This window comes from Bos taurus, chromosome 23 (assembly GCF_002263795.3).
Source record: "Bos taurus isolate L1 Dominette 01449 registration number 42190680 breed Hereford chromosome 23, ARS-UCD2.0, whole genome shotgun sequence".
NCBI lineage: Eukaryota > Metazoa > Chordata > Mammalia > Artiodactyla > Bovidae > Bos > Bos taurus.
Window position 1 is genome coordinate 32,448,558 of NC_037350.1, and position 12,243 is coordinate 32,460,800.

At 44.3% G+C, this 12,243-nt stretch overlaps 1 protein-coding gene and 1 long non-coding RNA gene across 10 annotated transcripts in view; one reads left to right on the plus strand and one right to left on the minus strand.

The window, feature by feature from the left end:
* Nucleotides 1–12,243, minus strand: part of CARMIL1 (capping protein regulator and myosin 1 linker 1) — a 306,909-nt gene that overhangs the window by 181,343 nt on the left and 113,323 nt on the right. The window lies entirely within an intron of this gene.
* LOC132343682 (uncharacterized) overlaps nucleotides 10,243–12,243 on the plus strand; it is a 138,637-nt gene continuing 136,636 nt past the window's right edge. Inside the window, exon 1 of one of the 2 annotated variants that reach the window (XR_009492650.1) lies at nucleotides 10,243–10,539. This is a non-coding gene — a long non-coding RNA (uncharacterized lncRNA). The remainder of the gene's footprint in view (nucleotides 10,540–12,243) is intronic. The other variant, XR_009492649.1, reaches the window with a different exon arrangement.

Here is a 12,243-nt window from a genome sequence, read left to right on the forward strand (position 1 = left end):
TAGTCTGCACATATACAAACACAGATGAGTTATAGATCTTTAAAGCCAGAAAGATGCAAACAGGTAAAAGTGTCATCAATAAGATGATGGATGATTGCATAACATACGAACAAGGACCACTCTTAACTGTCTGTCCAGACCAGTAGACCAGGGCCTCTCTCTGATCGTGGGTTAATCTGTGTGTGTCTCTATTTGGATCTGTCTACCTGATTCTACATGTGTCTCTCTCAGCTTATCTGTGCATCTCCTGGACTGTTGCCCAGCCCTCCCTTCAACTTCTCCTCTCTTCTGTGGCCACCGCTATGCCCACCACACCCAACCCCAGCTTCTCATTCTCTTCCCCCTCCTCTTGTTCCCATCCCCTTTGCTCTGCCCTCATTTCCTGGCCCTTTCTCTCTGCTCATCAACCAGAGCTTGTATCTTATTTCTCCCAGAAACAGGCTCCCATCACAGAAGAAATACTTTGTTCTTGAAGGGTATTTCATTTGGGACAGTCACAGAGAAACTTGAACAAAACATGAAATAAAAATGACAAGGCATCTTTTGACATTATACAGCAAGCACACCGGTAATTAAGTGATTACAAGGTCCCCTGTGTGAATCTAATGACTAAGTCTTAAAAAATAATCTCAAAACAGGCACCCATGTAACTGACACACGGCAGTGATCCCAGCACGGTGGCACAGGCTGGCCTTTTCATCCATTTACAAGCATCACATTTTGGAGAATAACATCTCCCACAAGTCAGCTGAAGCATCAAGTGACCTCCCTGCCTGCTTTTGATCTGTCTTTTCCTGGAAAGTCACCAGGGGGGTTTCCAGGGGCCACTGACAGGGCCCTGGCTCAGTATATTTTTTAAAACAGGAAAAAAAAAAAAAAAAAAAAAACGTGTGTTCACACAGATTCACCTTTTGCGTAAAGAGCAATCTCTTGACCATATGTAGATGCATAATGTTCTAATGATCACTTCTGCTTTCACTCTGGCAACAACAGCGCTCACAATCTGTGGCCCTGCATGCCAACCTTTCTTTAGAAATATTTTAAAGGCAGCCTAAGTACACAGTGCCCTTTGGCAGCTGGACACAGGTCAAAATCATTTGCTTGAAAAGAAACGTTCAGGCTTTGAGAGGAGAAGCTTTGTGCTAGCTGGCCCCCATTTCTGGTGGTCAGATCTGATCCCCAAAGGCAAACGAATTGTCCTTAGAAAGCCTGGAAGGAGATGGAATAGAAGGGGTAAAATTCTCCAGGGCTTACCCAGCCTTTCAAACAATAGGCTCACTTGTGAGCACAAGAGCATAGCAATATTTTGAAGCACATGTGCAAAACTATGGATGCTACCACTCTAAGAATTGTGCCTTTTGCTCTATCAACCCAAACTGGACTGATAAATAGGGCTACATTCAAGCTGGAAATGGAGAAGGAAATGGCAACCCACTCCAGTATTCTTGCCTGGAGAGTCCCAGGGACAGGGGAGCCTGGTGGGCTACCATCTATGGGGTCACACAGAGTCGGACGACTGAAGCGACTTAGCAGCAGCAGCAGCAGCAGCAAGCTGGAAATCCCAACGAACTCAGGCTCCTAGGTTTCCTCTTTGGGGCCAAGATGCCCTAGGAGTTGTGGCCCTAGAGGTCTTACGGTGCACACACGTGGCTTCCAGCAGGTAAGGGGAGACATCACAGAGGAAAACCCCCCTGTGGTATATGAGGACGTGCTTCCCGGTCATGAGTGAGCACTCCCTTGACACTTGGGATAGCAAGCCTCTTCTGGGCAGGGTGACCACAATCTCCATTTCCAGTTTTAGCTCTGAGAATCCTGCATCCCAGAAACTAGGACGTTTGGTCGCCCTACTTGCTGGGGTTTTGGAATTAGGAAGACAGAATCCAGTTATGGCTTTGCCACTTTCTAGCTGATTCACTCTCACAGAGTTAGCTTCTCAGTCTGCTCACCTGTAGAACCAGAAGAATGTTGCTCTGCAGGATTGATGCTATTGTTTACAGTAAGATACAACCGTATTAATAGAGACCTAGCCCAGTACCAAGAACATCTCCACTGAATATATCAATTTAATTGGTGTGAGAGCATCTTAAGTTTAGATTCCCAAAGATTAACATCTACTGAATTTTTAAATAGTTTTTGTCAAGAGAACAAAACAAACAATTGGGGAAAAAAAACAAAGATTCTGAGACAAGCTGAAATTTTCAGTTCAATATGTATCTTTAAACTTGAAGAAAAATGTTCTTACAAAGCTTTAAAAAAAATGAAAAAAAAAGGCAGGGGGAGCATTAGAAGGTCTATGTGTACTTAGTCAAGAAACCTTAACCACAAAGGGCAAACTAGAATTTCCCTCCCACCCGGTCCGGGAGGCCCATTCTTCCACCAGAGTCTTAGCATGCAAACCACATTTTCAACCTCTATAATGAATTTCCTCTCCCCTTCATTGAAATGCAAGCAGCAGCTTGGTTCCCTTTGAGGCTTCTTGGTTCAACTTTTAACTTCAAAATTTCACTTGGAAACATTTATAAAAATCCTCCCTCATGTTAAGACGCACAGTTTAGCAGAGAAGCCTAAATTTCCTTACGGAGATGATACATAATGAGGTAGGCCATGGAATCCTCTCATTGCACACTTGCTAAAAACAGAAATAAGTATGTTTCACCCTCTAAAGAATGCCATTACCTAAAGTCTACCACTGCATAGGCAACACATAAATTTATGGCCCCTCCGTCCACATTCTCTCCCGCACATTACCAAAAGTGCCTTTCATTTAAAACTGGGCTCTTCCTGCCAAACGTAAGATCGATGGTCCCATATCCCCAAAATGCTCATGTGCAAGCAAGCTAAACGATGACTGTCACTTACTACGTTTCCTCTCTCCCAAACTCACAGCTCCAAGTACATCTCGGACAAGACTTCATTAATCCAAGACATACACTTCAGAGAAGGAGAGGGACAGGTGGCAAGGAATGCTATCACCATTGAGGAGAGTTCTGAGTGACAGGTGCTAAGGGACTTGTGCAAGGTCACCAGAAAGCTGAGGGAGAATAAAAAGCCTCTTCTGACTCTCAGCCTCCTAACAACCCACTGCACACGGCTTTGATGACCATCACTCTCTCTGGCCAAAGCAGGACACTAGACCCAAAAGGAATACAAAAACCATACTGTTTTAGTGCAATTTCTGGCCCCAAATGCCTTGTAAAACCAGATCACCACACTCCTCAGACATCTGTATCTCTCCTAACGCCATTTATAAGTGTGCCCTAGGAGGTGGCATAGTCCAGTGTAGGATCTGAAAACTACAGATCCAGCCCCGCCTGTTTTTATAAATAAAGTTTTATTGGGACACGGCCACACCCATTCATTTAACTGGTGGTCTCCAGCTGCTTTCACACTACGAAGACAGAGCTGAGCAGATGCAACAGAGATGCTTATGGCTCACAAAGCCGAAAATATTTACTATCCGGTTGGTCCTTTACAGAAAGTATAGGTTTGCTGACCCCTTGCCTAGTGGTTTAGAGGGGAAACTCTGGGATCAGGTTGCCTGGGTTTTGATCCAAACGTCACCATTTACTATCTGCGTGACTTGGGGCAAACTACTTCCCTTTCTCATTGCCTCAGTTTCCTCTTCTGTAAAATAGAAGCAATGATGTATACCTCAGGGAGCCATGAGGGTTAAATGAGTCACTGCGTGTCACTAAGTAAACGTATGTAAAGTACTGACAGCATACAGAAGGGGCCAGCGTATGGAAAGCAGGTGTTTCTTATTATTTATATTACAATATTATAATAATATTACTCATGTCAATTATACTAAGAACAGAGTTCCTAGATTTAGGCTGGGTCTGATCTCAAGCTAGACAAATGACCTGAGTCTGAACAAGTTAACTATCTGTGTGGATCTCAAGTCACCCAAGCTTAAAATAAGGGGGTTGGAACAGATGTCTGAGTTACCTTCCTACACGCTGGGTTATGGCTCAGACCCACTGTGGGTCTGCCCAGTTCTCAGACCCTGCTTCTCTTTGCTCTGCGTGGACTGCCAGGAATGTAAGTCACCAGTAAATACTTGCTGAGAGGAATTAACTCCTCCATGGGTCTCTCCTTCCAGGAAGGACAGATGTTCCCTCAATTGGCGGGTAGGAGAGAGCCACTGGAGGTGGGTTTTTGTCTTCAGATGTCTAGTTTCAGGGGAAACCTTTGTACTCTAACACCTGTGCAAATCCATTTCTTTTCACCTGGTTATTTATGTCATTATGCAGAAATGCAATGTTTACATACAGCTTGTCAGAAACAATTGCTTCATTCTTCCCACAGTCCCTTTATTGCAAGTTGTAAGGCTTCATCAAAGCGTGAAAGAAAACAAGCATCTCTAATTTTTTCCCACGGATGAACACACGGCTACTTTCAAACAACTTCAAGTCTTCTTGATGTCATTGACATTTCAGATCTTCTTTTCAAAGCACTGTCTGATACAAAACTCTGGAATGGGTCGTACTGATTCTTTGATAATGACATGCTTTTAAAGGCAGAATAATGGCGTGATCATAATCCCTGGAATGGGACCACTTCTTAGGCTAAGAGTGAAGATGAATCTAACTCCTAGTGCCAGGTCCAGGAAGGTCACGTTAAGGTACTCACCTGGCACAGAGTTTCTGCCCAGACCTCTCAGCACTGAGGTCTCCGTGGTCTGCACGAGGCACGCTTGGGAAGGAACCTCTGCTAGTCACCATTGTTATGTTTATGGTTTAAATGAATTCACCAACAGTAGAATCACAGTCATGTAAAACATATAGAAAACATACAACATGAATGCAAAGGTCACGTTAACAAACCTTCTCCTGTTTCCCTAACATGGGGCCAGCTGGTCTCTTCCTGAAAATGTCATGAGTCACTAGCACCCAATTCTAGCGAAAGATCACAGTTAAGAGGGATCTAGGGATGGGCGTATGCAATTCCTTTATTTTAAAGATGAGAAAACAGACCAGGAAGAGTCAAACAACTGTCTGCATTTATCAGGGTTCCCATTTTTGTTTTTTTCTCTGACAGTGAAATTTTAAGCACAAATAAATTTATTTAAAGGAAATGGGTAGCTCTCATTTTTTTTTTGAAAGTTGTTGGTTTTCTTTTAAATTAAAAACCAGAGCTCAAGAGAGAAAGAAACTAAATCACCTCTACCAATTTGAGAAGCAAGAACTTCTTCCCTCAAGTGGTAAGTCCCTTCTGGCAGCCCTTGTGGAGTGAATGGATACCAACCATTTTTCTTCCCTGTGTGATTCTTCTCAGGATTCAAAACCCAGAAGTGAGAACCCTGTTCTGGGCATGGTGCCTAACAAAGAATTACCTGAAAGATGTGACAGTTACAGCTTAATGATAAAGACCATGAGCTCCAGGGGCAGCCTCCCTGGATATGAATCCCCCCGAGACCAATCCCTACTAGCTGTGTGACCTTGGGCAGGTCACTTAACCTCTCCATGCCTTGGTCTCCCCACCTGTAAAAACATGGAGACAATACAACTGCTGAGATAACAGGTGAGGTACTCAGAACAAGACCTGGTACATAAAGGAGTCCAATAAACACACAGCCTTGGACAAGTCCAACGGTAATAGTAGTTAGACAGCTATATGGCACAGATGAACATGAAGTAAGTTTCACTCATCATTTACCAGAATTCTAATACTGCGGTCCCTCCCCACCCTACACCCTTTCAATTTATCAGCCCACAAGAGAGGTTCTTCTATCCCCATCTTCTCAAGTCCAGGAGGGACAAATGTCACTTCCTCATTTTTCACTTTTTGTTAATTAGTATTTTCAGCAAGAAAAAAAGCATACATTTTCATTCCTGCTCTCAGGACAAATATATGAAATAGTTTTTCACTCTACAGATGTATGGATGGCAGATGGGTGAGGGCAAGCATTGATTTAGATTTAACACTGTTACAGAAATTATCAGGTCGAGAGATATTTTTCATTACATTCCATAAGAAGAAACAGGGAGAGGCAGGGGGTAAAGATCTGGAGTAATTATATTGAGAAATCCGGATGTGCACATAATTTTCAAACTGAGGGCTACAGCCCATTGGTAGGTAGTTAAATCAATTCGGTAGAGTTTAACAAGCATATTAATAAAATAGATTAAACTGAACTGGAAGTGAAAAGAAAATTAAGAGCATTGCTAATACAAACCATAAGCATTGCTTCATGAAACTTCTGTTTCAGAGGTATCAGTGTGCACACGGTACACATGTGTGTGTATATGTGTATGTGTGCATGTGTGTGTGTGTGCACGCGCATGCTGACGTGCATGCAGGGGGGTTGCTTCTCAAAATCAACATAAAATGCATTTCTTCTCTGGGTCCAGGTATTGAAAGTTTGATAAAGCTGGCTAATGGCACCATCTACACCCATAAGCAAGAGGATACAGAAGAGGTTGAGGAAGCAAGCTTGGATAGCAAGAACATGAGCTTTGGATTCAAAAACCTCAGAGAAACCCCAGCTTCAGCATTTTGTGAGCAGAGAGGAAGTTGGCAGGTTCCTGTAAGTCTCCAGGCTGCAGTATCCTTATTTCTAATTCAGAGACAATATTTAACCTTGTGTAAGAATCGGGGATTACCTATCAAGTTATCAAGTGCTAAGTCTATAGTAAACATTAGTATGAAAGGAGTCATTCTAACTGACATCATACTTATTGAATACAGCTCTGAAAGGGATCCATAGGGATTAAAAAAAACTGAGACCTATAGACACATGCGCACACCTGCTAGTCAGAGACAGAGCCAAGCCCAGATGCCCTGGCTCCCACTCAGTCACCTGTTTACCACACATCATCTCCAGGATGCAGCTTTCAATGCAGGAAGAAATTATTCCCATGGTAACTATAGCCTATCTGAGAATTAGAAAAGAACTTCCATGTCTGGGTGGTGATAAGAGTGAAACCTGATACAGAGGAAGAAGAGGCTTTGGACCAATTTGAATTCACTTGCCATCTCTCCCACTTAACTACATAACCTGAGTCTTATTTTTCTTACCTGTAAAATGGGTATGGCTCTAGATGAGGATTAAAAGGGATAGTTTACCAAAACCCTAGCACTCTCTTAACTTTATTCACTGATGATGCTAACATCTGGCTAAAAATGTCTATATACCATCCCCCCTCCAGCTTCCATCATCAGAGATAAGCAATGCATCCATTCACATAAGGGCACTGGACTCTGAAGATGTTCTAGAATTTTATGGCCACAGTGTGAATCCTGACTCCTCCACTCACAAGTGAGGGTGATTTGGGGAAAGGTTTCTCTGGGTCTCACTTTCCTTATCTGTAAAATAAGGGATCATCATGGGTATCAATACCTCATGGCAGACCGTTGTGAGGATTAAACAACAGACTATACCTGAGGTGCCTAGAACAGTGTTGCCAACAGTAAGTGCTAGCATCACTGTCACGCATCCTGAGAGACTTGATGACCAGCCGGCCCGTCTCATTCTTTGACCTTCTGGTGGTCCACTTAGTCATTCCCTGGGCTGTGCTATCTGTCCGCTCTATGATTCCCAGCTCAGGCATCCCATTCTTGGACCACCACCTTCTCATTTCTCCTTCAGTGTGATCTAAGGACCAGAGGGGCTAGCAGCACTTAGGAGCTTGTTAGAAATGCATAATCTGGGAATCCAGACCTACTGCATCAGGATCTGCAGTTTAATAAGATCCCCAGGTGATTCATACACACGCCGCACACTTAGCAAAGTACATGCGTCTTCCTCCACTCAGCTGTGCCCACTACCCCAACACTGCTGGTCACTGACCATCCTACATCCTCCCAGCCATCTTCATCCCATTAAAACCCCACTGAAATCATTCCTCTACTGTTAATACCTTCAGTCTGTGTGTTCCCTGTCCTTTCATTACTCCCACAGAGGAAAAACCTCAACCCTGGATGAACCCACCCATCTGCCTATCCCAGGCTTGCCATGGTGGCTTCCAGGCACAGCTGGAGAACAGAGCTAGCCTACAAACTGATTCTGCTTCCTTCCTGCGCCACTGAGTACACAGACTTCATCAGAATGGTACCGCTGACCATCCCACTCTAACCCTCCCCACCTGCCTGCTCCTGAGGCTCCATCTGTCCCCTTCTTCTGAACTGCTGGAGGTAAATGCCTATCCCCTTGCCTTGACTCTGGATTATACCCCACCCACATTTGCAGAGGTTTATGTAACTATGTCTTCTGTTCCATATCTAAACGTCCAGATACAGGATTCCCAAGATCTAGATCTGTATCCTGGATTCTACACCCCTCTTGTAGCTCCATCTAACCCCCTCCCTGCTCCTAACTTCTCAAAAAAGGATCTGTACCTGATTCATTCTTCTGCCTCGAATGCAACCTATTGTTCAAAACTGGCTTCTGTCCCCACAGCTCCCCTGAGGTCCCAACCACCTCTTTGTTGCTAAGCCCCACATATAGTTTTCAGCATTTCCTAATGAGATTTCTCCTTAGTAATGGGCAGAGCTGACTTAGATTTCACAGCCGAACTAGATACCACCTTAACGCTGATATAGCCCCTTGTGCTTGAATTCTTTTTTCCACTGATTTCTCCACCCACCTCCCTGGTCATGTCCATTCCCCACTCCCTGCTACCTTCCATTTTCTCCCATGACTTCAGTGAATCCCAGAGGACTCCCAAGTTCCTGTGCAGCCCAAACCTGTCTTAAATCATCAGCTCTAACTCTACTTCAACCCTTAAACTCAGCATGTGATCTTTCTTTCAGAATCTGTTCCTCACTAAGCGTTTGAGCTCAGTAATGAGCCATGGCAATCCATACAGCTTCTCAAGCCAGAAATCCAGGCATCATCAATGGAATCTCAGTCATTCACCAAGTTCAATGCAATTGAAACATCTCTTAAATCCACTCACTTCTCTCCAGTTCCAATACAATGACTCTACCCCAGGCCAACATCATCTTGCTCCTGTAACACTTTGAGCAGCCTCCCCACAGAGCCATCTTGCCTCATCAAATCAACTGCCCATAAAGGATCTTGATGCGATCTTCTAAACATCCAATCATTTATCCTATCACTTCTCTACTCAAGCTCTTTAGTGGCTCCGCATGACTACGCTGGTCCTTGCCTCTACCTGCAGCCTCGTTTCACTCCCTCTCCTTCCCGACCCCATCCCCTCCAGTTATAGCCATACTGGCCTTCTGCTGGTCCCACCGTCTGCTCCAACCGTTCTTCCTTCTGCCTCTTTGCTTTACCTTCCCCTGATCACATCTACTCATCCTTCAGAGCCCCACCTAAAGAACTTCCCTAACAAAGTCCAGACTACAGCAGGCCTCCCGATCATATATTCTCACAGTATTTGCTCCTTTCCTCAGTAATAGCTATCACAATTTTAATTACTAGTGGAGTTATATATTTAATATCTACCATCCCCACCAGACTGTAAGGTACTTGGGAGCAGGGACCATATCTGTCTTTGTCAAGGTTTACTCCTCTTCCTTACCTCCTTTCCAGCTATGAAAATGCAAGATCTCAGAAGGTTAAAAAAAAAGTTGCTATAATTGTGAATCCAATTGTAAAAATTCAGTTTTGCCTCATTATTCCTGATGCCTACCACATAATTGACACATCCTTCCTATTTAATAGTCATATCCTATATGGGAAGTACCTGAAAATTTGTTGTTTGCAGCTCACCTCAACCCAGTTCAAACAGATACATTAATACTAGCTGATCCCCAACTCAGCTGCCAAAAGAAAGAGAAATAGAAAAAGAAAAAGATAACCTAAACAGAGGAAAGTTCTAGAAATGCCAAATGCTGACATCCCTGCTTTTGCCTACTGTGTTCAAAGAACTTCTTTACTCATAAATTCACTCCAGAAAGACTCTAGTCTTCTGCAACTCCCACAGGCTGGCAATACCATTTCTAGCAATGGAGGCAGGGAAAGCAAAATCCATTCCAATAAATGATTTCAGGTGTCCTAAGGCTTTCTAGATCTTGATTTTGCCCTTGATTGTGCCAACAGAGCAAACAGTTAAATCAACAAAACAATTTACAAAGGGTGGGTTGGGGTACTGACAGGCAGACTTCACACAAAATATAGGGGGAAAAAATCACATGTTATTTTAGTGACAATTAATAGACCATTTAAACAGAAGAAAATTTATCCTTTAAAAAACCAGTGCATAATGAAAGGACATGGCAAAAAGAGGAAACCTATTTTAAAAAATAGAGCATGTTTTTCCTTCTTGAAGCTTCAGATAAATGAAATTTGCTATACGGAGAAACGTTTTTGCTCTGGGAACACAGGAATATCACTCATCTGTTCAAAGAACCCCACCCAAGCATTGTGCCAAACGGCTCAAAGTTGCAAGATGAAGCGAAAGCTGGGGGCAGAGCTCTTGAAGCTAAACCCAGTCTTTGCACGATGGGAGGAAGTGAAAAGCTGGCCTCCCCTGAACACTGCTACTGCTCCGCCCTTTAACTAGAAGTGAGCAAGTGACTCTCTGCTTGTTTGTGTCTCCTCCTCCCAGCCTCAGTGGGAACCAGCAAACTGTAAGTGATCCCTTTAATTTTTTTGTTTGTTTTTGCTCCCGACCATTGCCAAACTTTCCCCTCTCCCCAGCTATGCCAGAAAACAGGCCGGTGCCCCAGTCTGGCATCACCAGCTTCCCAGTGCAGGAAGGGAACTCTCTGCCTCCATGTTTCTAGATTTCTGTTTCTATAGCTCATCACTTCCCTCCTAAGGCAGCAAACTATGGTTGGCCCCTTCCCTGCTCTGTTCCCCTTCGCTCAGCGCACACACCCGTGGAGTCCAGCTCCACAACCAAGAGGGACCCTTTTTCCTGCCTTCGAGTGTCATGGTCATCTTGAAGGACTGGTTACTCTGCTGAAGGATCAGCCCAGCTGGAGCCCCAAGTCCTTTTTTTTTTTTAAAGTTGTCCCCATACAACTCCTGCAGCCCTGGTCCAAACTCTCCCCTATGTGGCCCCTCAAGAGTGGGAAGGAGAAGTCCATAGGCTCCTGGCAGAGCCCTCAGAGAGCGCAGCCTCATCCCAGAGCCCTCTCAGAGGGGAACAGGGTAGAGGAAAGATGATGCTGGATGGTGTGTCTTTGTGTTTCTGTGTCTCTTGCTAAAATGAATCTCATTAAACTAGCACACTTGGGTTCCCAAAAAGTACTCTTTTCGATGCATCTATCCTGTTCTTTTTGGTATTACTTATCATGTGCATGCTAAGTCGCTTCAGTCGTGTCCAACTCTGTGTGACGCCATGGAGTGCAGCCTGCCAGCCTCCTCTGTCCATGGGATTCTCCAGGCAAGAATGCTGGAGTGGGTTATCATGCTCTCCTCTAGGGATCTTCCCACCCAAGGGATCGAACCCTGGTCTCTTATGTCTCCTGCATTGGCAAGCAGGTTCTGTACCACTACCACCACCTGGAAAGCCCATGATTTATCATAACTGTCATTCACTTAAGTCTTTCTTTCATTCATTAGATTATCATTGAGGGTCTACCTTGCAGACACTAAAGATGAAAAAGACATAAAGCATTGCCTTCAAACAGTGTATATTCTACTGGGAGGAGACAGACCACACACACACACACACACACACACACTGAGGTATGTCAGATGGTGATAAGTGTTGTGGAGAAAAGCACACACACACACACACACACTGAGGTATGTCAGATGGTGGTAAGTGTTGTGGAGAAAAGCACGCACGCACGCACGCACGCACACACACACACACACACACACACACTGAGGTATGTCAGATGGTGATAAGTGTTGTGGAGAAAAGCCTAGTAGGGGAAGTGAAGAATGAGGGTTGTATGGGGACTGGAGAAGGGGTGGTGTTGGTGACATTTTTAAATAGTTTGGTGAGACCTCATTACGAAATCATGTTGAAAAAGGACTAAAAGAAGTGAAGAAATGAGTTAGGTGGACATCTTGAACAAGTGGGCCAGACAGAGGAAATGGCAAAAGCCAACAGCATACTCCTGAGGTAAGAATTTTTGCTTAGTTGCTAAGTCATGCCAGACTCTTTTGCGACCCCATGGACTGGGGCCCACCAGGCTCCTCCGTCCATGGGATTCTCCGGGCAAGAATACTGGAGTGGGTTGCCATTTCCTTCTCCAGGGGATCTTCCCAACCCAGGGATTGGACCCTCGTCTCCTGGCACTGACAGGCAAATTCTTTACCACTGAGCCGCCAGGCAAGCCCAAGACAAGAATAAACTTTTGATAATTGGAGAAGAA